Source organism: Neofelis nebulosa, chromosome 15, assembly GCF_028018385.1.
Source record: "Neofelis nebulosa isolate mNeoNeb1 chromosome 15, mNeoNeb1.pri, whole genome shotgun sequence".
Classification (NCBI taxonomy): domain Eukaryota; kingdom Metazoa; phylum Chordata; class Mammalia; order Carnivora; family Felidae; genus Neofelis; species Neofelis nebulosa.
This window is the reverse complement of record NC_080796.1, coordinates 35,952,746-35,976,234: the sequence shown is the minus strand read 5'-3', so window position 1 is coordinate 35,976,234 and position 23,489 is coordinate 35,952,746.

The window sequence follows — 23,489 nt, the reverse complement described above, 5'->3', positions numbered from 1 at the left end:
CAATAGTTTATCACTTTGTCTCATAAGACTATGAGGTTTTTAAAAGTGGGTTTCACATCTGAGTCGTTTCTATAATCCCTATAGAGTCCAACCTGATGACCGCCCCGCAGTAGGCTCTTGATAAATGGCTAATAAATTTAATTTGGACTGGGTTACTTTTCTTTGGAAATGGAATTTTTTCACTCTCATTTACCTTTCCATGCAAATGCCTAATACCGTGAAACTCATTGCAGCAGGTAGGTCACTTGAAAAGGTTAAAATTATATATAATATATATGATACCAAATCATCTGTTGGACTGATTTTTGATATAAAAATAATCACTTCCTTGGGACACTCTAGTAGGACATTTGGATTTATTCATTCAGTAAAAGGCACCCTCTGCATATAAAGGCCTATGCGAGGAGCTCTGTCAAATCCAAAGCTAAATCACACATGGGACTAACTCGGGATGCCTGCAGTTATAGGGGTGACAAGGATGTAGATTCATATCATTATGAGGTAAACATACAGTGTGCACAGGGTCGGAAAGGTGTGGCTCAAACCTCCAGGGAGATACGGGCTGTTGGGGTCGTGTTGACATTGACGCATTGTCAAAACAGGGCTTGTGCCATCTTCATAATTTTGCTTTATTTTCACATTTTCTCTTGAAAAGCTTGCAGCTTTTTAAGATTTATTTTTAAGTAATCTCTGCATCCATATGGGACTCAAGCTCACAACCCTGAGATCGGGAATTGAAAGCTCCACTGACTGAGCCAGCCAGGTGTCCTGAAAAGCTCCCAATTTTAAACATCTTCATAGAGAAAACAGAATCTTGACATAAGATTTTGCACTTCCATGGCTTTTATGAACGTTCTTTCTTTTTCTGTCAACACAAGTGATACTCTACGTATGGCCACTGAAGGGATCAGCAGCGGCTCTGGAATATAGTCAGGTGCACCACGGCCCCTCGTGGACCACTAGCCTTATGACCTCAATCAACTAGTCTAACCTAACCACTTCCGAGTGAGAAGGGGCCATTTAAAAAAATATATTTTTTAATGTTTATTTATTTATTTATTTTTTTTTTTTAAATTTTTTTTTAACGTTTATTTATTTTTGAGACAGAGAGAGACAGAGCATGAACGGGGGAGGGTCAGAGAGAGGGAGACACACAGAATCTGAAACAGGCTCCAGGCTCTGAGCTGTCAGCACAGAGCCCGACGCGGGGCTCGAACTCACGGACCGCGAGATCATGACCTGAGCCGAAGTCGGCCGCTTAACCGACTGAGCCACCCAGGCGCCCCAATGTTTATTTATTTTTGAGAGAGACAGAGAGAGACAGAGACAGAGAGAGAGACAGAGAGAGACAAAGCATGAGCAGGGGAGGGGCAGAGAGAGAGGGAGACAGAATCTGAAGCAGGCTCCAGGCTCTGAACAGTCAGCACAGAGCCCGACGCGGGGCTCGAACCCACGGACTGAGAAATCATGACCTGAGCCGAAGTCAGATGTTCAACTGACAGAGCCACCCAGGCACCCCGGGAAGGGGCCATTTAAATGACTCCCACTCAAACACTGAAATTGCCCCTGTTGCCCCTGCCCAGTGACTGCACATCCCTGATTGGATAACTGTAGTAAAAAAAGACCTCGCTTCCTCTTCAAGCTGCCCTTCTAATATCACACATCTCTCTTAGCGATGTCTTCCCTTAGGGGCGCCTGGGTGGCTCAGTTGGTTATGTGTCCAACTTTGGCTCAGGTCGTGATCTCCCGGTTCATGAGTTTGAGCCCCGCATCGTGCTCTCTACTGTCAGCACAGAGCCTGCTTCAGATCCCCTGTCCCCTTCTTTCTCTGCCCCTCCCCCGCTCACACACACACACACACACACACACACACATACTCTCTCTCTCTCTCTCTCTCTCTCTCTCTCTCTCTCTCAAAAATAAACACTAAACATTAAAAAAGAAATGTCTTCCCTTATATTGTATGAAAACCTGTCTCCCAGGATCTTCATCCACCGGTCCCAGTCCCGCCCCATCGGGGTCATCCAGAAAAAAACAAATCCCTCTTCCAGTGACGAGTACTGTATTTGAAGGCAATGAAGATACTCCCCCATTGAGTCTTCTCTTCTCCAGGCTAAAAATCTCCTGTGGCATCAACAACACTTCACTGGACTGAGTTTTGAGTCCTTTTTCTAGCTTTCACACCTTCTTTGGAAATGTATACTTCATTTCTTTCTTTCTTTCTTCAAGTATGGCATCTGGACAACACATTTCATGTGTGTTCTAAATACTATTGACTAAGACAATTACCTACCTAATTTTAAACATAAGCTTTTATAATGCCTCTTAAAAGCAGATTTCTTTTGGGCTTTGTGGGGAGAGGGCATCATTCAAACTATTTTTTATGCATTGAGATGTATGCTAGTTAAAATCTCTTTTTGCACATGTGCTGTGGCTAAGCCGTATGCACTTGCCATATAATAAAATTTGATAAATATTAGCTATCATGATTAGCAGTTATCCTTTGGGGACAGTAAATCTGATAAATCTGTTCTCTACAAGGTTATCTAAACATTGGTTTAAACTTTAAAGCATAAAACAGTACGGTTGAAGATGGAGTTCACAGTATACCCTATTAACTTTAGGGAAACTTTCCCCAGTTTCCCTCAGCTCTGGATACGATGAGGTCCCAGGGAATGCAAATATCACTTTGGGTTTTGCCTCTCCCTACCTCTATAGATGCCCCCAGTCCTGCAGAACTGGGCCTCCTCCTCTGTTTCTCCTTCCACCTTCACCTTGTCGTCCAGGTACAGTTCTTCTGGATGTCCCCAGGGGAGTCTCATATTTGCTAATGTAGATGCCCTTTCAGCCACTTTGAGCCACCCACCAGCACCATGGCCAATTTCACTGGGTACCATTGCTTTTGGTGAGCACGGCTCCCATCACCACTGGGTCTAACACCAGCTGCCTCTGCCAGGAACCACTGCCATCTATATGTGGCAAGATGGTCTCCCCTAAAGCACTGTTCTGGCTTTTGCCGACTTTCATTCACACCGCTGTTGCTACACTGGAGTCCTCAGTTTGCCAAAAATGGACTGTGGCTTACGGCAGACCAACTTCCTTATGCTTTGGAGCTATACTCTATTTGTTTGTTATTTCTGTAATCTCTGCATCCAATGTGGGGCTCAAACTCACCACCCTGAGATCAAGAGTCACGTGCTCTCCCCGCTGAGCCAGCCAGGTGCCCCTGAGCTATACTCTGTTGAAAGTGTTGAAAGGGCACACAATGCTTGGGTCCCTGATATATTAATACATTTTAGTTTGATTTTTATTTTCAGTTGTTCTTTTTTCTCCTTTCACAAGTGTAATCTTTTTCCCTAGGGCCCAGACGTGAGCTCCTGCAGCTGGTCCAGGAAGCGAGTCGGATTTATTCTTCCCCTTCCTATGATTTTTTTTTTTTTGTCATTTTCATACCTGGTTCTTTCTTCCCTTTGAATGAATTCTTTCTCAAAGACTACTTTAGTCTTCTTCTAGCATCGGTCAGACAGCACAAGCTTGAACCTCAAACTTACCCTCAAGCTGTGATCCCTACTATTCACACACACACACACACACACACACACACACACACCTACTACCTATGGATTCTTTTCTGTGTGTGTCACCATAAAAAATGTTACCTGTATTACCTTATTTCAATCCTCACAACAATACTTAAGTAGAGGCAGATATTACCGTCTTCATTTTCTAGATAAGGACACTAAAATTCCAAGAGTTTACATAACTTGTTTAAGGTCGTATAATGAGAAATCGACAGAACTGTGGCTCAGTCTGCCCTTTTACCTGTCACATTATTCTCCCTCCCTCCACTCAGGCCTTCTTTCTCCGTCTTTGCCCAAGTATCAAGTAATGAGGCCCCTTTGCTTTGTCTTTAAATATATCAGAAATCCAAGGACGACTTCTTACAGCCTCAGGTGCTATCATCCTGATGCTGGCCACCCAGGCCTCTCCAACTGCAATGGACTCACACTGGCCTCCGCGTGTCCTCAAGGGACTTTTTAAGTTGTACATCAGATCATTTCACTCCTCTGCTCCAGCTGGCTGATGGTTTTCCATAGCTCACTGGAAAACGTAAAGTTGATACAATCCCCTTTGAATTCTTGCCCCAGCGCTGAGGCCTTTCTCCTGCCTGATGACATCTGTGGCCCTGCCGTCACTGGCCCTGCTGCAGACATCGTCCCCCCAGAAGTCTCAAGGGACATCTGTCTCTTTTGGCTCTGAGCACTCTTTGCCAGCTACCGTGAAGCCTTGCTCCCTCTGCTTCAAGCATGCCTCAGATGATCTTGTGGAATCTTCCTGACCACCCATCTCCCCGCTTTGCACCTGTTTCCCCACACTGTGTGCATGTGACATGCTGTGCGTCCTACTTCATCATTTCCTGTCTCCCGTCATCAGACCTTCCACGATATATCCTCAGCATCTTGACCAGGGCCTGACAGAGACAGACTCTGGGGAAATGTATTTTTCAAGAATTAAATTCTTTTTTTTTAATATGAAATTTATTGTCAAATTGGTTTCCATACTACACCCAGTGCTCATCCCAACAGGTCCCCTCCTCCATGCCCATCACCCACTTTCCCCTCCCTCCCACCCCCATCAACCCTCAGTTTGTTCTCAGTATTTAATAGTCTCTTATGGTTTGCCTCCTTCCCTCTCTGTAACGTTTTTTTTTTCCCCCTTCTCCTCCCCCCTGGTCTTCTGTTGAGTTTCTCAGGATCCACATATGAGTGAAAACATATGGGATCTGTCTTTCTCTGACTGACTTCTTTCACTTAGCATCACACTCTCCAGTTCCATCCCCGTTGCTACAAAAGGCCAGATTTCATTCTTTCTCATTGCCAAGCAGTATTCCTCAAGAATTAAATTCAAGAAGGGAGGTAAACAATAAATCAAAGACCCAGAGAAAACTCTACTCTTTCAATTAATCTGTCATTCTAGTTTCTCTGCCCCAAACAAGCATGGGATTATTCCAGTATGACTTGCTCTCTGGAAATGCACCCTGGATTTTTGGTGAATATGACTTTGATTTGTATGAACTTCCCAAAGAGAAACTATTATAACACCATGTTGTTAAACTCACCGGTTTATAGTTTCCTTAATCCACATTTCTTTTACAAGCAAGGATAAAACTCGTTCAAACGTGGTATCTCTTACCTCCTAGTCTCTCCAATTCCTCAAAGATCCCAGAGAGTGTGAAAGTGATCAAATTTACAAATTCTTTCACAACCTGGAATCTAATTTTCCTTGGTGATAAATTCTTTCTCTATTTATATACCATAAGAGAATCTGTCATTCTTGGGGCTCCTGGGTGTCTCCGTCGGTTAAGTGTCCGACTTTGGCTCAGGTCATGATCTCACAGTTCGTGAGTTAGAGCCCCGCGTCAGGCTCTGTGCTGACAGCACGGAGCCTGCTTGGGATTCTCTCTCTCTCCCTCTCTCTCTGCCCTTTCTGGTTCATGCTTTCTCTGTCTCTCTCTAAATAAATAAACATTTTAAAAAGAGAGAGAGAGAATCTGTAATTCCTACTTTCAAGTTACTGAAATAAAATACTGTTGGTTGCCTATCCTACATGTAGTGCTAGGTGAGGAAGGCATAGAAACCAGACATGGCAATACTTGATCGCAGGGAGCCCACAGTCTAGGGCAAGAGACAGACATACAAAAACGCAGTAGTAATCAGTGTGATCAAGGTAGTAACAAAATCAGTGGGCACAAAAGAGGGCCCCAAGAAGATGCAGGGTTAATTCTAGCCTGAGCAGTTAGGGGAAGTTAGTTATGGTTAAAGCCTACTATGCTGGGTCCAAAAGGATGACTAGAAATATGCCACATAAAAATTTAAATGGAGAAAAGACAGAAGGAACAGCAATTATCGAAGTGATCAGTGTAGATCTTTTTATGTAGTGTAGATACAATAGTTAATAAACTCTTCTACTCAAGATCTTCCATGGGTTCTCTTCCTACTGTCACGTTTACTCCAAACTATTCAGCCTCACCATTAAGACTTCCAATAGTTTCATTTACTGATGCATTCAAGAAATATTTATTAAATGCCCACTATGAGCTGGGCACTGTTCTAGACACTAAAAATACAGTAGGAAACAAAGTAGAAAGCCTGAACCTCAAATTTACTCTCAACCTGTGCCTCCATGGAGCTTTCCTGCTCTTAAAGGAGACAGCGAACTAGTAAGTAAAATATGTAGAAAACGAAATACGTGCTGTGGAGAAAAGTAAAGAAGGGAAGGTGGGTCAAGAAATGCCTGGTAAGGGTGGAGGGGTGATCAAGGAGGCCCTCTCTGAGAAGATGACATAGAAACAAAGACCTGAAGGACACAAAAGTGTCTGGGAGGAGAGCACTCGAGGCCAAGGAAAGAGTGAGGACAAAGGTTATGAGACAGAAGTGTTGGGATGTGTCTGAAGAAAAGTTGGGGCCAGCTGAGCTGGAACTAAGTGGGTGAGAGAGAAAAGAGTAGGAAATGAGATGAGAGATGTGAGACACAGTAAGGACTCGGTTTTATTCCGAGCGAGGTGGGAACTATCACAGGGTTTTGAGCAGAGGAGTGATGTGACCCAGTATGTTTTCATAGCATCATTCTGGCTGCAGGGCTGTAAACAGACCGAGGAGGAGATGCGGGCAGAAAGAAGAAGAATGGGTTGGAGTCTACTGGCCTTCCCCAGGCAACAGACAATGGAGACTGGACCAAGGTGGTGGCATGATGGAGGTATAAAGTAACATGTTTTGGATATCATTTGAAGGTAGAGCTGGACATATTTGCTTCGGACCTCAATATGGAACATGAGAAGGGAGGGTGGGGAGTAAAAGAGAGAGAGAGAGAGAGAAAGGAGGCACAGGAGACTCCAAGGGTTTTGGCCTAACCAATAAGCTCGGAGTTAGAATTTACTAAGATGGAGAAATACTTTTGGAGGGAAGGTCACGTGAAGCCTGAGATGCCTGCTAGATACCCAAGTGGAGGTGTTGAGTGGGGCGGTTCCAGGGTGAGTTCTGAGCTAGAGAAATAACCAGGGGAATATAAGAGTTGGGTTAGGCTGCCATAACATAATGCCGCAGGCTGAATGGCTAAAACAAAAATTTGTTTTCCTACGGTTCTGGAGTCTGGAAGTACAAGATCAAGGTGTCAGCAGGTTGGGTTCCTCCTGAGTCCTCTCACCTTGCCTTCTTGGTGAAAAACCTTCAGGGTCTTTCTCTATTGCATGCGTATCCCTAGTGTCTCTGTGTGCATCAGAATTTCCTCTTCTTATAAGGACTACAGTCACAATGGATTAGGGCCTACCCCAATGGCCACATTTAACCTTAATTGCCTCCTTAAAGACTTTTTCACCAAATATAATCACATTCTGAGGTACTGGGGGTTAGGAATTAGCATATGAATTTTGGAGGATACAATTCAGCCCATAATAGGGAGTCATCCCTTAATTGACAGAGATTAGATGAGATCATTAAGGCAGTAAATGTAAAGAAAGGAGATGAGATGTCTGAAGGTGGAGGTGGAGTTCTTCAATGTTTAGAAATCAGAGAAATGAGTAGGAACCAGGAGAATGAGAAGGGAGTGGCCAGCAAACTAGAAGAAATCCAGAAACATATGGTATCCTAAGAGCCTGGTGAAGGAGATCCTCAAGGAAGGGGAAGTCATCTACGTTGTTAAATTTTTCTTAGAGACAAAAGAGGTGAGAACTGAGAAGTCACCATTGGATTTGGAACCACAGACATCATCGGTGGCCTTGATGAGAGAGGCTTTGGTGGTTTGGGGGAGGGAGGAGAAGCACGGACTCGGACCGGAGTAGAATGAGAATTGAAGGGAAACTGTGGCATTGAGTATCACCAATTCTTTTGAGTTTTGCTAAGAGGAACAGCACAGAAATAGAGCTAAAGCTAAAGGGTGGTAAGAGGTCAAGGTAGGGAATTTTTTTTTTTAAGATGGGAAAAACAGCAGAGGTTGTATGCTGAGGGGAATGATGCATCACAAGAGAAGAAATGGATGAAACAGGAGAATTGCCGGAGTGATGCCCTTGAATAGCAAGACGCAAGGCTACTTGTAGTATCAGGTAGCAAAAGTGAAGGGGTTTTCCTTGTCTCGGAAGCTGAGTGTTGAAGGTAGAGCACATAGTACAAAGGCAGGGAGGGAGGTGAGTGGATGTGGTTGTAAAGGTTATGGAATTTCCCTTCTGAGCATGGGTGGGAGTGGAGATACTGAATACTCAGGAAAGAGAAGAAGTTGTGCAGGTAAGAAGGAAAGTGAATGGACTAGGGAGTCCTAGTAGAATTGGCAGCCGACAATGAGAGCCAAGTCGAAGGTGGTCATCCTGAAGCTAAAGCCAGACCACTCGTTACAGTTGTTTGTTTTCCTTCAGCCATGACCAGCCAGAAATGTGCGACGCCTTGTAGGCTGAGAAGTCAATGTAATCAGGGCTGGTGCTTTGCCAGACAAGTCCAGCTATGAGAAAAGAGTTCGAATGTTACATAAGGAGTTGCTCTAATGACGCACCTTAGAATCTCAATGAGGGAAGAAGAGAAACAAGGGTATGAGTCAAGAGAGTGATGGTAAAATGGTGGTAGGGTCACGGGGTATCCACTCTGGTGGGGTGACTGGAATCTTTGGAGTCATAGTACTAAAAAGAGAGAGCTGGAAAGAGAGAAAGAGATGGTCAGAAAGCTCTTTTCTCAACTCTACATTAAATGGCAACTCTATTCAAGAAGGAGGGGCTATGATTTGTACTTACTTTTCTATTCCCAGAAGTGCCTTTTTAAAAGTTCATATAATAGACATCTCTAGAGAGAGAACCATTATTGTGTTACCAATTTGACAATTATTTTCAAGAGACAGCATACGAATAGCGGAACTGCTCTAATAGGGGAGCCAGATCGTATGGGTTCAAGTTCAGACTTTGCCTCTTAACTCTCAGTTTGTGGGCTCATTTCTTAACCATTGTGAGTTTCAGTTGGCTCATCTGTAAAATGAGGAAAATAATAACTGCCCTGCAGTGATTGTGCAGATCAAATGCAATAAGGTATGTGAAAGTGCTTTGTAAACTAAAAGGCCAATTAACAATAACCCGAAATAGCCACAAGATCATGAATCACCCAGCAAAGGGAGAAACACAAGCCTCCAAGGACTTTTCAGGGGGACCTTTGCACCCCTTCCAACCTCTATGACTAAGCCAAGTGACATGCTTGTTGGACCCTAGGCTCTGTTTGGAGTTTTCTCACTTACCAGTCTCGTTTTTATGCTCCGAGCTCTGTGTCCTATTGGAGAAGAACAGATTGGGGAGAAAATGAAGGGAGGAAATCAGAGAGTCGAAGAGAATGGGATGAAATGACATTTCCCGAGTGCCAAAGGTACATTCACCGGGCATTTTGCAAAAATCCCATTTAGCCCCCTCTCCATTGCTCTTTGATATTATCCTCCCTACAACTGAGTATTAAAGATGAGGAAACAGACTAGAAAGTTTAAGTTATGTGACCCAACTATACAATCAAAAAGTTGTGGGATATGGAACCAACCTATTCTCTTTCTAAAACCAAAGCCCACAGTCCTCCTAATGGACTCTGGAGTTTACAGTTAACCGAAACCTCCCTTCTACATCTGAGAAAAATTCGCTTTTCAGAGAATTTTCTGTACTCAAGCTCTCATTTTCTCTGTGACGATTAAGCTTAGAATAAGAGGAGCATGTAATCAAAGAAAAGAATCATTTTAGGATAGTAAAATTAGTAAAATCATCGATGTAAGGAGTTATTCACAGCAAAGTGAAAACAACTTAGATTTTGAAAGTGGGTTGTCTTAAAAGCCTCTCTTAGTTTTTCATTTGTTCACAACTGGTCCATTAAGAGGTCCACGGCCACACAATAGAGGGACAAATAGAGCTGGATTAACATCCCAGACTCAGGTCATCAGGGGATCTCAGTGTTGAAAGGTTACTGGTTGGATATCTCTTCGTGAGAAGCCACCTCAAAACATAATGGCTTGAAACAACGTGGTATCTCTTGTTCTGAGAGTTGACTGGGTTCTGCTGGGCGGTTCATGCTTAGGATTTCTCCCTGCACTTATAACCCGATTTGGGCTGGGCTACGTCCATCTGAAGGTTCAGTGGGTCTAGACATCCAAAATAGCTCCCCCTCCTGGCTGGCACTTAATGTTGACCAAACTGGGAGTTCAGTTAGAGCCACTGTCAAGCAAAGAGGGCACATATGGTCTTTCCATGTGGTTCGGGCTTCCCACAGTATGGTCTCTGGATCCCAAGAGGGAGTGTCCCAAGAGTGAATGTTCTAAGAAGTAGGAGGCGAAAGCTGCTGGGCCAGTTAAGAGCTATGCCTAGAACTGGCATGGCATTGCTCCTGCCGTATTCTATTGGTCGAAGCAATCACAGACCCCGTTCAGATTCGAGAGAATAGAAAAGTGAACTCCACATTTTGATGAGAAAGAGACACAGTCACATTGCAGAAGAGAGTGGGGATGGGAGACGTTGTCGTACATATCTTGGGAAAATGCAACCAGCCACAGTCACTAGTCCAGTGAAATATCCAAAGTGAGATTGGCTTCTACATCAGTCAAACCTCTGGCCTTGGAGTTTGATCCAGCCCCTTCCAGACTCTTCGCCGCCATCTCATACCGTTGCTTACTATGCTGCAACTATATTATCTTCCGTCTTTTCTTTATTCCTACCTCAGACTTTCGGCATTCTTATGCACAAAATGCCCCTTCCTTCAATTCTTCCCATTGGAGCCTCCCCCATATCATAGAGGTCTCGGCTCAAAGATCACCTCTTCTGGGACACCTTCCCTGAATAACATGCGACTGTGTTTGTGCCCTCCATAGCCCCTGGGTGTTCGCTTTCCTGTGCACCATCTGTCCTGGGAGTGCAGCACAAGCTCCAAGATGGCCGTGACCTGGTCTGTCTTGTCCACTGTTGTTTCCCGGTGCCAACACTAGTGTCCCTTGCATGGTGGGCATTCGGTCAACTAAAAAAAATTTTTTAATTTGAGAGAGAGAGAGAGCACAAGTGGGGCAGAGGGGGAGAGGGAAAAGGAGAGGGAGAGGGAGAGGGAGAGAGAGAGAGAGAGAGAGAGAGAGAGAGAGAGAGAAGAGACTCTTAAGCAGGCTCCACACTCAGCGTGGAGCCTGATGCAGGGCTTGATCCCACAACCCTGGGATCGTGACCTGAGTTGAAATCAAGAGTCAGATCGACTGAGCCACTCGTGTGCCCCTTCTGAGTCCATTTCTGTTAAATGCATGAAGGAACAAATGAAAATCCCTACCAAGTGGGCAGCCAAAGACTGCTTAAATTCCTGTTATGACAGAGAATTCGATGCTACTTTTGCAGGAAACTGTTGTATCTTTGGACACATCTTACTCAATTCACGCATGATGTTACAGAGTTACCTAATTAGGGGCGCCTGGGTGGCTCCCTCGGTTAAGCACCGGACTTGGGCTCAGGTCATGATCTCACAGTTCGTGAGTTCGAGCCCCGCGTCGGGCTCTGTGCTGACAGCTCAGAGCCTGGAGCCTGCTTCCGATTCTGTGTCTCCCTCTCTCTCTGCCCCACACCCACTTGCATCCTGTCTCACAAAAATGAATAAATGTCAAAAAAAAATTTTTTAAAGCAAATACTTAACTAATTAAAACATCAATTATTATCTCTCAAGATTAACTCAGGGTTTTCAAACCGTACCTCCAAGTGCCACAACGCCATGGCTCCAGTCCCCAGGAAAGGGCCAAGGGGAGAAAAGGGGAAAAAGGAAAGGAAAGGAAAGGAACTTGTCATCATTTTAATCATAGCAACAATCCTTTTATTTGTTCTAACTATTGGAATTCCGTATCAGACTTAATTTGAAAACAATGTCATTGCTAAAAATATGATTCGATGGTCTCTTTGACTCTGTTCTGTGTCTTCATGGTGATATTTCTCAGTGTGGCCTCTTCACCCCCTGCATCAGAATCAATACCTTGGAAGCCAGTGAAAAATGCAGATTCTGTGGCCCTACTGAATTCTGGCCACGGGAACAGAGAATTCATGTTTCAATAAGCACCCCAAGGGCTTCTTAGGTACTGGAAATTTGGAGAATCACTGCCCTCTGATGTGAGAACAATCTGCTAGGGTACAGAAATAAGCTGTCAAAGGAGAACTCTTTTTCTTTGCAGATGGTCTCTTACAAAAAGTAATGTCTTTCTTCAGTATATACAGAATTTTTTGGAGGAGTAGGCATGGCCACTTGACCTCAAGAGATCCAGAATGTGGACTTTCCTATCTTTGTTGGAGGCCCTAAATGCTCCCTCAAATATCTTTCTGTGGCTCAGGGACCGAAGTGAGAGCATATATATGCATCACGTGCACACACACACACACACACACACACAAATTACCAGTGGCCAGCGTCACAGCCAACCTACCACCTCACTCAGCTGAGTCCTGCCAATTAAATATTTCTTGAGTGGTATAATAACAGGGCCCTTAAAATTCCAAGCATAAGACAGCTAATAAAAGTATCTTGTTTAACAAAGTAATAATTAAAAAAAAGCAGAGACCAAAAAAGCTGCAAAGTTTTCTTTGTGATCATTGTTTAACACTGTATGTAATTAAATATTAATGAAAGTATGCTACTTTCATTTTGTGAGCAATTTAATTCAATTAAAAATAAATGGGTCTCCTTGGCTCAGTGGGCATACTGATATACAGAACAGCACTGCCCTTAACTTGGTTTCCACTGTGTTTAAATTCAGCACCGAGCAGAGCTGCTGAAATACAACCCCAGGCTTACACAATTAACTCATTAAGAACCAAGAGCCAATCTTAGGCGGTCAACTGAGTATAGCGCTCTGCCCCTTTCACTGGGTACAAAGCATAATACTATTTACTTAAAAAAAAATATTTTAATCAAGCATTTCCTACGTGGGATGAAAAGACATTTAAGACATTTCCTAGATGTCAAAACCTGGTCATCTCAGGGGATGGGATGGCATTGACCAGGAAGGCGCAGAGGAATCTAGAAACACTCTCTCTGTATCTTGATCTGGATGTTGGTTAACAGTCATATATATATATATATATATATATATATTCATATATATGTACATTATATATATACACACACATATATACACACATGCACATATATACATACATATTTTTTGTATATATTTACATACATATGAGTACAGCTCAGTGTTTGTAGTGTTTGTGTGTGTGTGTGTGTGTGTGTGTGTGTATACACATACACTTAAGGTTAGTGCAGTGTATATACACTTGACTCCAAATGCAGTCAACCCTCCAACAACGTGGGGGTGAGAAGTACTGATATCCCTCCAGTTGAAAATCTGGGTATAAGTTTTCACTCCCACTACTTACAGCCTACTATTGGCCTTACTGATCACAAACAGTTAACACATCGTTTGGGATGTTAAATTATACACTGGGTTTTTTTAATGTTTATTTATTTTTGAGAGAAAGAGAGAGAGAGAGTGTGAGCAGGGGAGAGGCAGAGAGAGAAGGGGACAGAGGATCTGAAGCTGGCCTCTGTGCTGACATTAAAGAGCCCCAGGTAGGGCTGGAACTTACAAACTGTGAGATCATGACCTGAGCCGAGTGGGACGCTTAACCCACTGAGCCACCCAGGTGCCCTTACAAAAATACAGGTGCTGTATTTTTACAGTAATGTGAGCTAGAGAGAAGAAAATATTATTAAGAAAATCATGAGGAAGTGAAACTACATGTATAGTACTATCCTGTATTTACTGAAAAAAAAAAAAAAATCCGCATAGGAGTGGACCCGCGCGGTTTGAACCCCCTGTTGTTCAAGAGTCAACTTATATTTTATAGATGATGGGGAAAAAAGAGACACTTTTTCTGCCCGCAAGGACCTCACAGTCTGGTATTCTTAGGCACATGAGAAGCCACATACACATCAGGAGGCTCCCAGCTTCCCATCTGGCTGGGAAGGCACATACAAGTACTTCAAGGTACTAATGTTGTGCGAAAAAACATACACACGTCTTAAAGCGTCCTTAGGAAGAAAGCGACAAAGCAGCAGTAACATTTTACAGTCAGTGCTCAGGGGGAATGCGCTGGGCACGTGCACCCCAGGCCGGCCCAGGAGACAGGGGGCCCTGGGGCACAGCCGGTTCCGCGGGGGAGAAGGGCGGACCGGGGGGCCAGCAGGCTGCGGGGCGAATTAACAGAGGTCAGGTCCGCCTCCGGCAGGAGGGGGCTGGGCGCGGGGGGGCGGGGTGGGGGGTGCGGGAGCGCTGGTGGCGGCCGGGGTTCCAGCCCCGCACGGGGACACTGCAGGCGGGGCTTCTCGCAGGGCCGGAGGTAATGGATCCGCCGCCACCTCTGTAGCCTGAGCTGCTCTTTCATTTCACCCACAAGGGCCGTTGTTTGGGAATGAACTTCAGGATTCCAGAGGCCACGTCTAATAATAACAATGTTATCAACGCTGCGAGGCTGAACGGGCAGAATGTGTGTGTGTGTGTGTGTGTGTGTGTGTGTGTGTGTGTGTGTGTCTGTGGGTCCCCAGGGGCCAGCGCCCAGCCCTGAAACCAGAGCCGGCCCCCATGAATGGAGAGGAAAATGCCGATCTCTTGACAAAAAGTTTGCTGCTAAAAACGAATCCCCAGCCAACATTTTACAACCTGGACGCATTGTTAATGTGTTGGTTTATCTGGCAGGAATAGGAAGCAGTGTTTGAAAACAATGTATTCTTTTTAGGTGCAAGGTCAGCGTCTGTTGGACCTCGGGGTGACGGCCAGCCCCCTGCCGCAGGGGCGAAGGCTCCAAAGGCCTGCCCAGGCGTTTCCTGGGCGGAGTGAAGAGCACGTACCCGGCCGGCCACCGTGGGGGCAAGATGGTATCCTGCCCATCCTGCTGGAGGCCCTGATGCGCACAGCCCCCGCACCCCCCTCCCGGTGCAGGCCCGCGAGCTGTGGCAGCCTGTGCCCGCCCGAGGAGTGATGGTGCCCCTGGGTTGGGGCCTGTGTGGAGTAAGGGGGGACCCTGCCGACCCCAGCACACGGCTCCCTCCTTCGCTGCAGGGCACAGGCAGAGCCAGGAAGGCTCAGAGCTGCTCCCGTCTCCTCCTGGATTCTCCCCACAGCCAGAGTATGTTGAGAGTAGAGAGAACACAGAAGCGCCTCTTCTAAACCCTCTTCTCAGTGGGAATGAACATCCGGGTGGTCGCTGGGTGACCTTGTGCAAGAGACTTAACCTCTCAAAAACATCTTCAGTCTGCTCACATGCAAAAAGGGAATGATAATAATACCTACCACTAAGGCCACTGCATGCATTAAATAGGATAATGGAAGTGAAGCATTTAGCACAGGCCTGGCCTCTGGCCAGCACCCAATAAAGGGCTTTGCACTTACTGTTTCTTCTACCTAGAGCACTCTCTCTTAGAAAGACTTGTTCCCTGGCCTCCCACCGGTCCCTTCTCTAGTTTATTTTTCTCCACAGTGTTTACCACTATCTAATAGACCATGTCTCTTACATTTATATCTTATTTATTGTCTGTCTCTGCCAAACAAGAGGGGAGCGCTATGAGAACAGAGGTGTGTGCATTCTGTCTGCCGCTGAATCCCCAGAACCTAGAATAGTGCTCAGCGCACAACAGTTGCTCAATAAACATTAAATAAAGGCTAGATGATGAGGAAGACGAGGATCAGAGTGTAAAAAGCTCTGGGTTAATAATCCCTTGATTTCATATTTCACAAGGTCAGTACTCCTACCGGATCCTAAGCAACACGCATGAAGACACTGTATCTTGTATAAATGGTTTCTCCACAGCTAAGGTTGATAGCTATAGCAAGTAAAAACCCTGGACGTTCAGTTACACTTAATTTTCTTTTTTAGTATAGGTACAACCTCAGTGTTGCGCGGGATATACTTATACTAAAACATTATTCATCGCTTATCTAAAATTAAAGTTTATCGGGCTGTGCTGTATTTTATCCGGCAACCTTAGCCACACCGCTGATCCGGAGTAGGCCACAAAATAAGTCATCGCTGCCCAAATGGACAACGTGCTCAAAATCCAGAGAAATCAGAGGACATCTAAGTAAAATAAGAAGGTCAAGCCCAATAGCGTGTTGCTAATGTTTAACTAATGACTCTTCCAGGAGAGAAAAAAAAAAGAAAAAATCCTTGATTTACAACATTTGACAATTTCATGGCGTAAATACCCCCAGCAAGGCTGATTTCGGCCTACCAAGGAGACACAGTTAGAGTGCAGAGTTGGAAAGAGATGAGCCAGATCAGCTTTGGCAAAGCAGCACAAGCCAGCTTCAGCTCAGACTCCTAAAAGTCACAGGACTGAAGAAAGAGACAACAAGCTACCCAGGGCAACGAAGCAGAAATAACTCCCCTCCACTACACCACAGCCAGACTCTGCTGGCCACTCCCTCAAACACATTCCACGAGGTAGAAATTATTAGTCCCGTTACTTTGAAACACAAATGGGGAAACCAGGGCAGAGAGCAATTTTGTTTAAAAATTGCCTAGTCTCGGGGCACCAGGGTGGCTCAGTCGGTTAAGCGTCCGACCTCGGCTCCAGTCACGATCCCACAGCTCGTGAGTTCGAGCCTCGCGTCAGGCTCAGAGGTTCCACAGGGGAAAACCAGTGGACAGAACCCGGACTCTGCCGGTAACCACATGTGGCTGCGGGCATGTCCCCATCGCCCTGTCTCCCATGTCTCCCCAGCTCGAAAACAAAACAATGATTTCTGGGGCCTCTTTCAGCAATAACAGGTGTGATTTTCTCCCTCCATCCCCCCCCCCCCCCCCGCCTTTTCCCACTATCTTCTCACTTTCTCCTCCCTTCCTTCTGGTCTTCCTGTTTTCTTCAGTGTCTTCAAACCTTCTTTCCCTTCCCCCACGCTGTTCCTTCTGGCTCTCTCTCTGCTGCCTGCCATACGCAGCCTTGCTTCTCTGTCTCTCCTTCTCACTCTCTCTACCCTTGCCCCCCCTACACACACATACGGCTGGAGCTACCACAGTTGGACAGAAACCCTGCTCATGAAACAAAGGAAGAGCATAGGAGAGCCAGGAGCAGTCATCGCCTCAATGGAGAGCAGATCTGCGGAGAAGCGAGTGCCCCGGTGGTGTTCTTCTATTCATATATATTAACTGTGCCCCTTCTCTTTTATCTGGAGAGCACTTCGCCAGCTACACAAACAAAAGATGATGCAGATTATCATAAGCATAAAGAAAAAAAAAATCATCTTCACTAAATATCCCAAAATGTGAGCCCCTGAATGGGGAACGCTGGGCCTCCCAAGGCCACAGGCACCTTCCGGAAGGAGAACGGCGCTGGCCTTTGCCCGTTCTCCTCCTGAGGAGCGGCACGGAACCCTGAGAGGCGCGTGTGCTCTGAGATGTCCCAGCTTGCTGCAAACTCTGAAAGCAAATGAGAGCCCTCAAGGCTCATTAGACCTATTTATACAGTTCTTCATTGGGAAAAATTAAATCTTCCGAACACAGATAAATACACCCCTGTGACAGATGAACTAGCTAGTCACGTTTAAACCCCAGCTCCAACGCTGACAAATGTACTAGTTGAACCCCCCAGGCAAGATAAACATATTTCTTTATCCTGAATTGCCTTTAGTTGGGAGAAAAGGAACACAGAGGCTACCCCACATGTGTTGGGGGGGGGGGGGGATGGAGGCTGGGTGTGGGGAGCAGGGTCGGGGGGAGGCAACAGCGTATGGTAGGAGGAGCTCCCGAAGGTCACTTTCTCAGCCAGGTGGCCAAGCCATGCCATCTCTCCCCACTCAGGCCTTCTGCTAACCTTGAGGGTTTCTCAACCCAGCGGCACTGGCCATTAGGTATTGTCTACCTACTCACAGTATCCTTGGAGACTCCGAAGGCACAGGGTGACACAGGGCGCCCTCAAAATGGCTCACTGCCTGCCCCTCTGTATTTCTCAACAGGCCCTATCTTTTCCAGGAAACGCTCCTTTTCTGGGAAAGGTTGGCAGAGAATGAACCCCGACAGGAAACAGCCGGCTACATCTGAGGACCTCTGAGAAGAGATAATGATAAGACAGAAGAGAAGAAAGAGAAGGCTCCAGCTGACTCTTGGGAATCCCCATTCCTGCGGTGGCAGTGACATGTTCTAGAGCTGTGGCCACTAGCCACAGGTGGCCGTTGAACACTTGGAAGACAGCTAGCCTGAATTGACACGCGCTGTAAATGTAAAATGTGCACTGAATTTTGAAGGCTGAGAACAACCACAAAAGTGACCTACCTCATTAAAAACCTTTATATACTGATTACATGTTGAAATGCGATTTGGGGTGTGTTGGGGTAAATAAAATACATTATTGAAATAAACGTCACCTGTTCTTTTCTTTTTCTTTTCTTTTCTTTTTTCCCCCCCTTTTTAAATGTGGCCACTAGAAACCTGGAAATTCCCAGGGTGCGTATTCTATTTCCATCACACAGCACACCTCTGGAGAAGCTTTAGCTTCAACACATTGGAATCCAGGTTTCCTCAAGAACCCACTTTCAGGCTTTGCCTCATTATGAAACCTTTTCGTGCTTGAACCAAAGCGGAATTGATTTGTGTTTTCTTTTTTCCCAGCATAGGGCCCTAAAGTTAAACTCATCCTAAGCCATGAAATAGAAAGCCAGATTCAGAAGTTCCTCACTTTAGCCTCTGTCCGTCTTTAGTCTTCAAAGCTCTCTGCCTTTCCTGTCTTTTCTTACTCTTGCCTCCTCCCACTCTTGCCCTGAGGACGCGGGCTCTTAAGTGTGCTAGCCTTTGCTTTAGAAATAGCACAATACAAAGACTGATCAGAACCTGGGGAGCCCATCAAGCGCATTCGAATTGGTCCACTTGACTCAGTCCCAGCCAAACACTGTGTCAGTCAATTCTTTGTAGAAAAGCAATAATGCTCGTTTGTTTTCATATAGTAAATAATACTTATTCATTGTAGGAAAATGGGAAAATAGAAGCCGAAAGAAGAGAATAAAAGTCACCCACAACCTCAAACCTCAGGCTAGCCATTGTTGATGTTTTAGGGTATATCCTGCCAAAATTGTATTTCGTACAACAAAAATAATAATTGTAACATCGACGGAACCCTTATATATATATATAGGCAGTGGGCTAGACATTTTGAACATATTTTTCTTCATAATAATCTTAAAGTAGATTCTATTATTATCCTCCTATTACAGTTGAGAAAAACGCAGATTTAGCAGGGTTCAATGTCCAAAGACAAACCGTTAGTAAGTGGCCGAACCAGTTAAACACGGGTCCAAACGGGCTCTGGACAGGAAGCACTCAGGCTCCTGCCTCTGGCTGGAAGTTCTCTAAGTAGAAAGACATTATCACTTCCCTCATCAGCTTGTTCTCATAAAGGCATCCAGCTCCATTGAACCCTCCTAGATTCACAGTTCCTGCCTCCATCTATTCAGACCACTGTAACACACTAACCTAGACGAGACAGATTATACATAACAGCGCTTACTTGTTACAGTTCCAGAGGCTGGAAAGTCCTAGATCAAGACGTCTGCAGATTCAGCGTCTGGTGAGGTCTGGCTTCCTGGTTCATGGATGGCCATCTTTTTTTTTTTTTTTTTTTTTTTTTAAATTTTTTTTTTTTCAACGTTTTTTATTTATTTTTGGGACAGAGAGAGACATAGCATGAACGGGGGAGGGGCAGAGAGAGAGGGAGACACAGAACCGGAAACAGGCTCCAGGCTCCGAGCCATCAGCCCAGAGCCTGACGCGGGGCTCGAACTCACGGACCGCGAGATCGTGACCTGGCTGAAGTCGGACGCTTAACCGACTGCGCCACCCAGGCGCCCCGGATGGCCATCTTCTCCCTGTGTCCTCACATGGCCAAAGGAATGAGGGAGTGCTCTGGGGTCCCTTTAATAATGGACTAAGCCCACAGCTCCTGGGTGACTCATCCCAACTCTTGATCTCAGCTCAGGTCTTGATCTCAGGGTCGTAAGTCCAAGCTCCACGTTGGTCTCCATACTGGGCGTGAAGCTCACTTAAAAAATTAAAAAAAAAAAAAAAAAAAAAGGACTAATCCTATCCTAAGAGCTCTGTCCTCATGACCTGATCACCTCCCAAAGACCCCGTATCCAAACAGCATCACGTGGTTGGCTTCAACGTATGAATTTGGGAGGGACACAAATATTCAGTCCACTGCAATGCCATTTGGTACACCTGTTGTAGTCTACCAGAAAATGCTTCTTCTTTACCATCCGCTCAACAGGTAGGCATCAGACACTTGCTTTGTGCCAGGTGATATTCAAGGCAACTGGAATACAAAGTTCCTTTGCTCTTAGGGAACTTCTATGTTTCGGTTTCAGGAGACAGACAATACAGACAAGCAAATACATACTATGTCAGATATTAAGCGTGACAAACCACTAGGGGCAGAAGACTGAGGGGCCGAGGGGGACACAAAGGGACGGGAAGGGGAGCAGCGATAAGGATCACGTGGTAGGTTGCGTTATTACTTGTAGTTCTTCACACCTTACCTAGAAAAACCTGGCCGAGACAGATCGCTAATTGTTTTTAATTTTTTTTGACGTTTATTTTTATTTTTGAGACAGAGAGAGACAGAGCATGAACGGGGGAGGGGCAGAGAGAGAGGGAGACACAGAATCGGAAGCAGGCTCCAGGCTCCGAGCCATCAGCCCAGAGCCCGACGCGGGGCTCGAACTCACGGACCTCGAGGTCGTGACCTGAGCTGAAGTCGACGCTCAACCGACTGGGCCACCCAGGCGCCCCTGATTGCTAATTTTTTTAAGGCTGTCCAGGGAAGACCTCGCAGGGAAGGTGACATTTGAGCAGAGACCTTGGAAGAAGTGAGGAAGGAAGTCACTAAGTTACCTGGGAGGAGAGTTTTCCAGGGCTGAACGTGCAGCAAAAGCAGAGGCCCCGAGGTAGGAATTTGGCTGGTGTGTCTGAGGAAAGTCAAGAGACCAGTGTGGCCCTAGCGAAGCTGGTGACAGTGGTAGCAGATTAGGTTAAGCAGGTGTCTGGAGTGAGGACAGTCACACAGGACCTTTCAGGCCACTGCAAAACTCTAGCTTTCACTCAGAGTAAGATGGAAAGCCACTGGAAGGTTTTTAGCAGAGGAGATGTGACTTACCTGTTCAAAGGATTACTCCAGCTACTGTCTTGAGAATATAATTGGGGGGCAACTGTTGAAGCAGAATTACCACTTGAGAACTACCCAATAGCCTAAAGGAGAGATTATACTGGTTAGGATCAAAATAGTGGCAGCGGGGAGGTGGCATCTGGGTGGCTCAGTTGGTTAAGCGTCTGACTTGATTTCAGCTCAGGTCATGATCTCACAGTTCATGGGATGGAGCCCCACGTCAGGCTCCTTGCTGATGACACAGAGCCTACTTGGGATTCTCTCTCTCTCCCTCTTTCTCTGCTTCTTCCCTGCTTGGTCTCTTTCTCTTTCTCAAAATACATAAATAAACTTTAAAAAATAGATAGTAGAGGGAGTCAGATTCTAGGTCTATTTTACAGGTAGAACCAACATGATTTGCTGATGGGTCAGATGTGGGTTATGAGAGAAAACATCAAGGAAGGATCCAAGTTTTTCAGCCCCAAACAACTAAAAAGATGAGATCCCCATTAACTAAGTGGGGAAAACTACAAGAAAGAGATTTTGTTTTCAGGGAGTATGGAAATCAGGAGCTTGTTTGGGGGTATGTTAAGTTTGAGATACCTATCCGACCTCAAAGCAGAAGTGTCAAATAAAAAATTGCATATTACCTGAATTCAGGGACTAGTCTAGGCTTGAGATGTGAATTTGGAAGTTGTTGGAAGATAAATGATATTTCAAACCATGAGTGAGGTTATCTTGGCAGTGATTAGTTACAACATAGATGACATATTTAGACTAATTCCTTGGACCTTCTATCTGGTGGATCTTACAGAAGTGACAAGGAAACAGCAAAGGAGATTGGAGGCAACAGCTAGTGAGGTAAATGAATAACCAGAAGAAAGGGGTATCCGGGTCTGACGAAGGTAGCTTTACAAGTTGAATGCTGTCACTCACATGCTACGGATGGAGTATGATATGGAGGACTGGCCATGGGCTCTGACAATCTGGAGAGCACATACATTACCAATATAAGCAAGTAAGACAAACCAAGAAATCATTGCAGAAAGACACCAGGTCAAGGGAGGCAATGAACCTCCCTTTCATCCTTCTTGTCTTCCTTCATGGTTCTTAGGGACACCCGAGGGTCAGTTAGCCTCTTTAAACTGTTCTTGCTAGTCTAATCTGGTTTCCTACACAATAGAAATATTGATAATAAAATGATGATCAGGAGATAGATTTTTAAAAAGTTAACGATGATTGGTGGTAAGTTCCCATTGCAACTTCCAAAGCTTTGGTGAGTTGACAACCTTCGGAAGAGGGCATACATTGTCCCGACCTTTGTGAATTTACAAAGCAGGATCTTTTCAGACTATTGTGCCTGTACTCAGGACAGGATACCTTGTTAGCAAGTGTTAAAATCAGGTGAAGTAGTCATACTAGGATTGAATTGCCTCGACTCCATAAATAGACCTAATAGTCCCAATAATTGCAAATCAACTCGAATCGTCTCATTTTTTTCCCCCTCTGTCTTTTGACAGTAACAAGATTTGACTTTTTCTGTCCAACTCCATTTTTAAAATATGTCTAAAGACTTACGGACTGCTGGCCCTACCATAGCACGTGTACAGGATGTGCCAAGCCTGGTTTGTTGCTGCTAATCAATTCCACAGAGTCCAACTTGAATCTCAGGATCTACCTCTCAGTCTTCCTTTGCCCCCTCCTTAAATAATTCATCCAGAAACGCTTAAATGTCCTTGGCTAAATAAGGTCCAAATCACGCGAAATGGGGATATGACTCACTCGGCAAGGCCACTCTTGGAATTCACTCAGTCCTTCAGTGTTAAGAGCAGGCAGGAGAGTTTTGATCCGGATAGTGATGGAGGACAATCTCCAGGGCCTGAAGGAAGTACCAGTCACATGCATGTTTCCTTCCTCCTAAAACAAGAAAAGGTGGCTCTGGGAAGAAGACAGACCTGTTTTATTTGTATCTGGAGCCCAGCCTTCTAAATCCAGAAGCCTCTAGAAACTTTCCAGAAGCAACGTGATGAAGAGTACAGACTTTTCTCAAAAATTGCCATTTTGAGGAATTACATTGTTTTCTCTCTAAAACTCCACATGCTCTTTCATTGAACTGGGCTGCTTTTGCGCCTCTCCGAATAGGCGTGCTCTTGACCCGCCCCCTGCATCCACACTGCTCTAGAAGCCTCTGTTTTCATGAAGGGTGGCTTCATTGAAAAAGTCCATGTTAGCGTTCATGTGTGTGAAGCTCTTGACACGTTTGAGAACCGTTAAGGAACTTGTCTCTCCATGAGTACAATGACTTCACAATCTATATACTCCATAGAGGCGTTTTTCTAAGTGCAG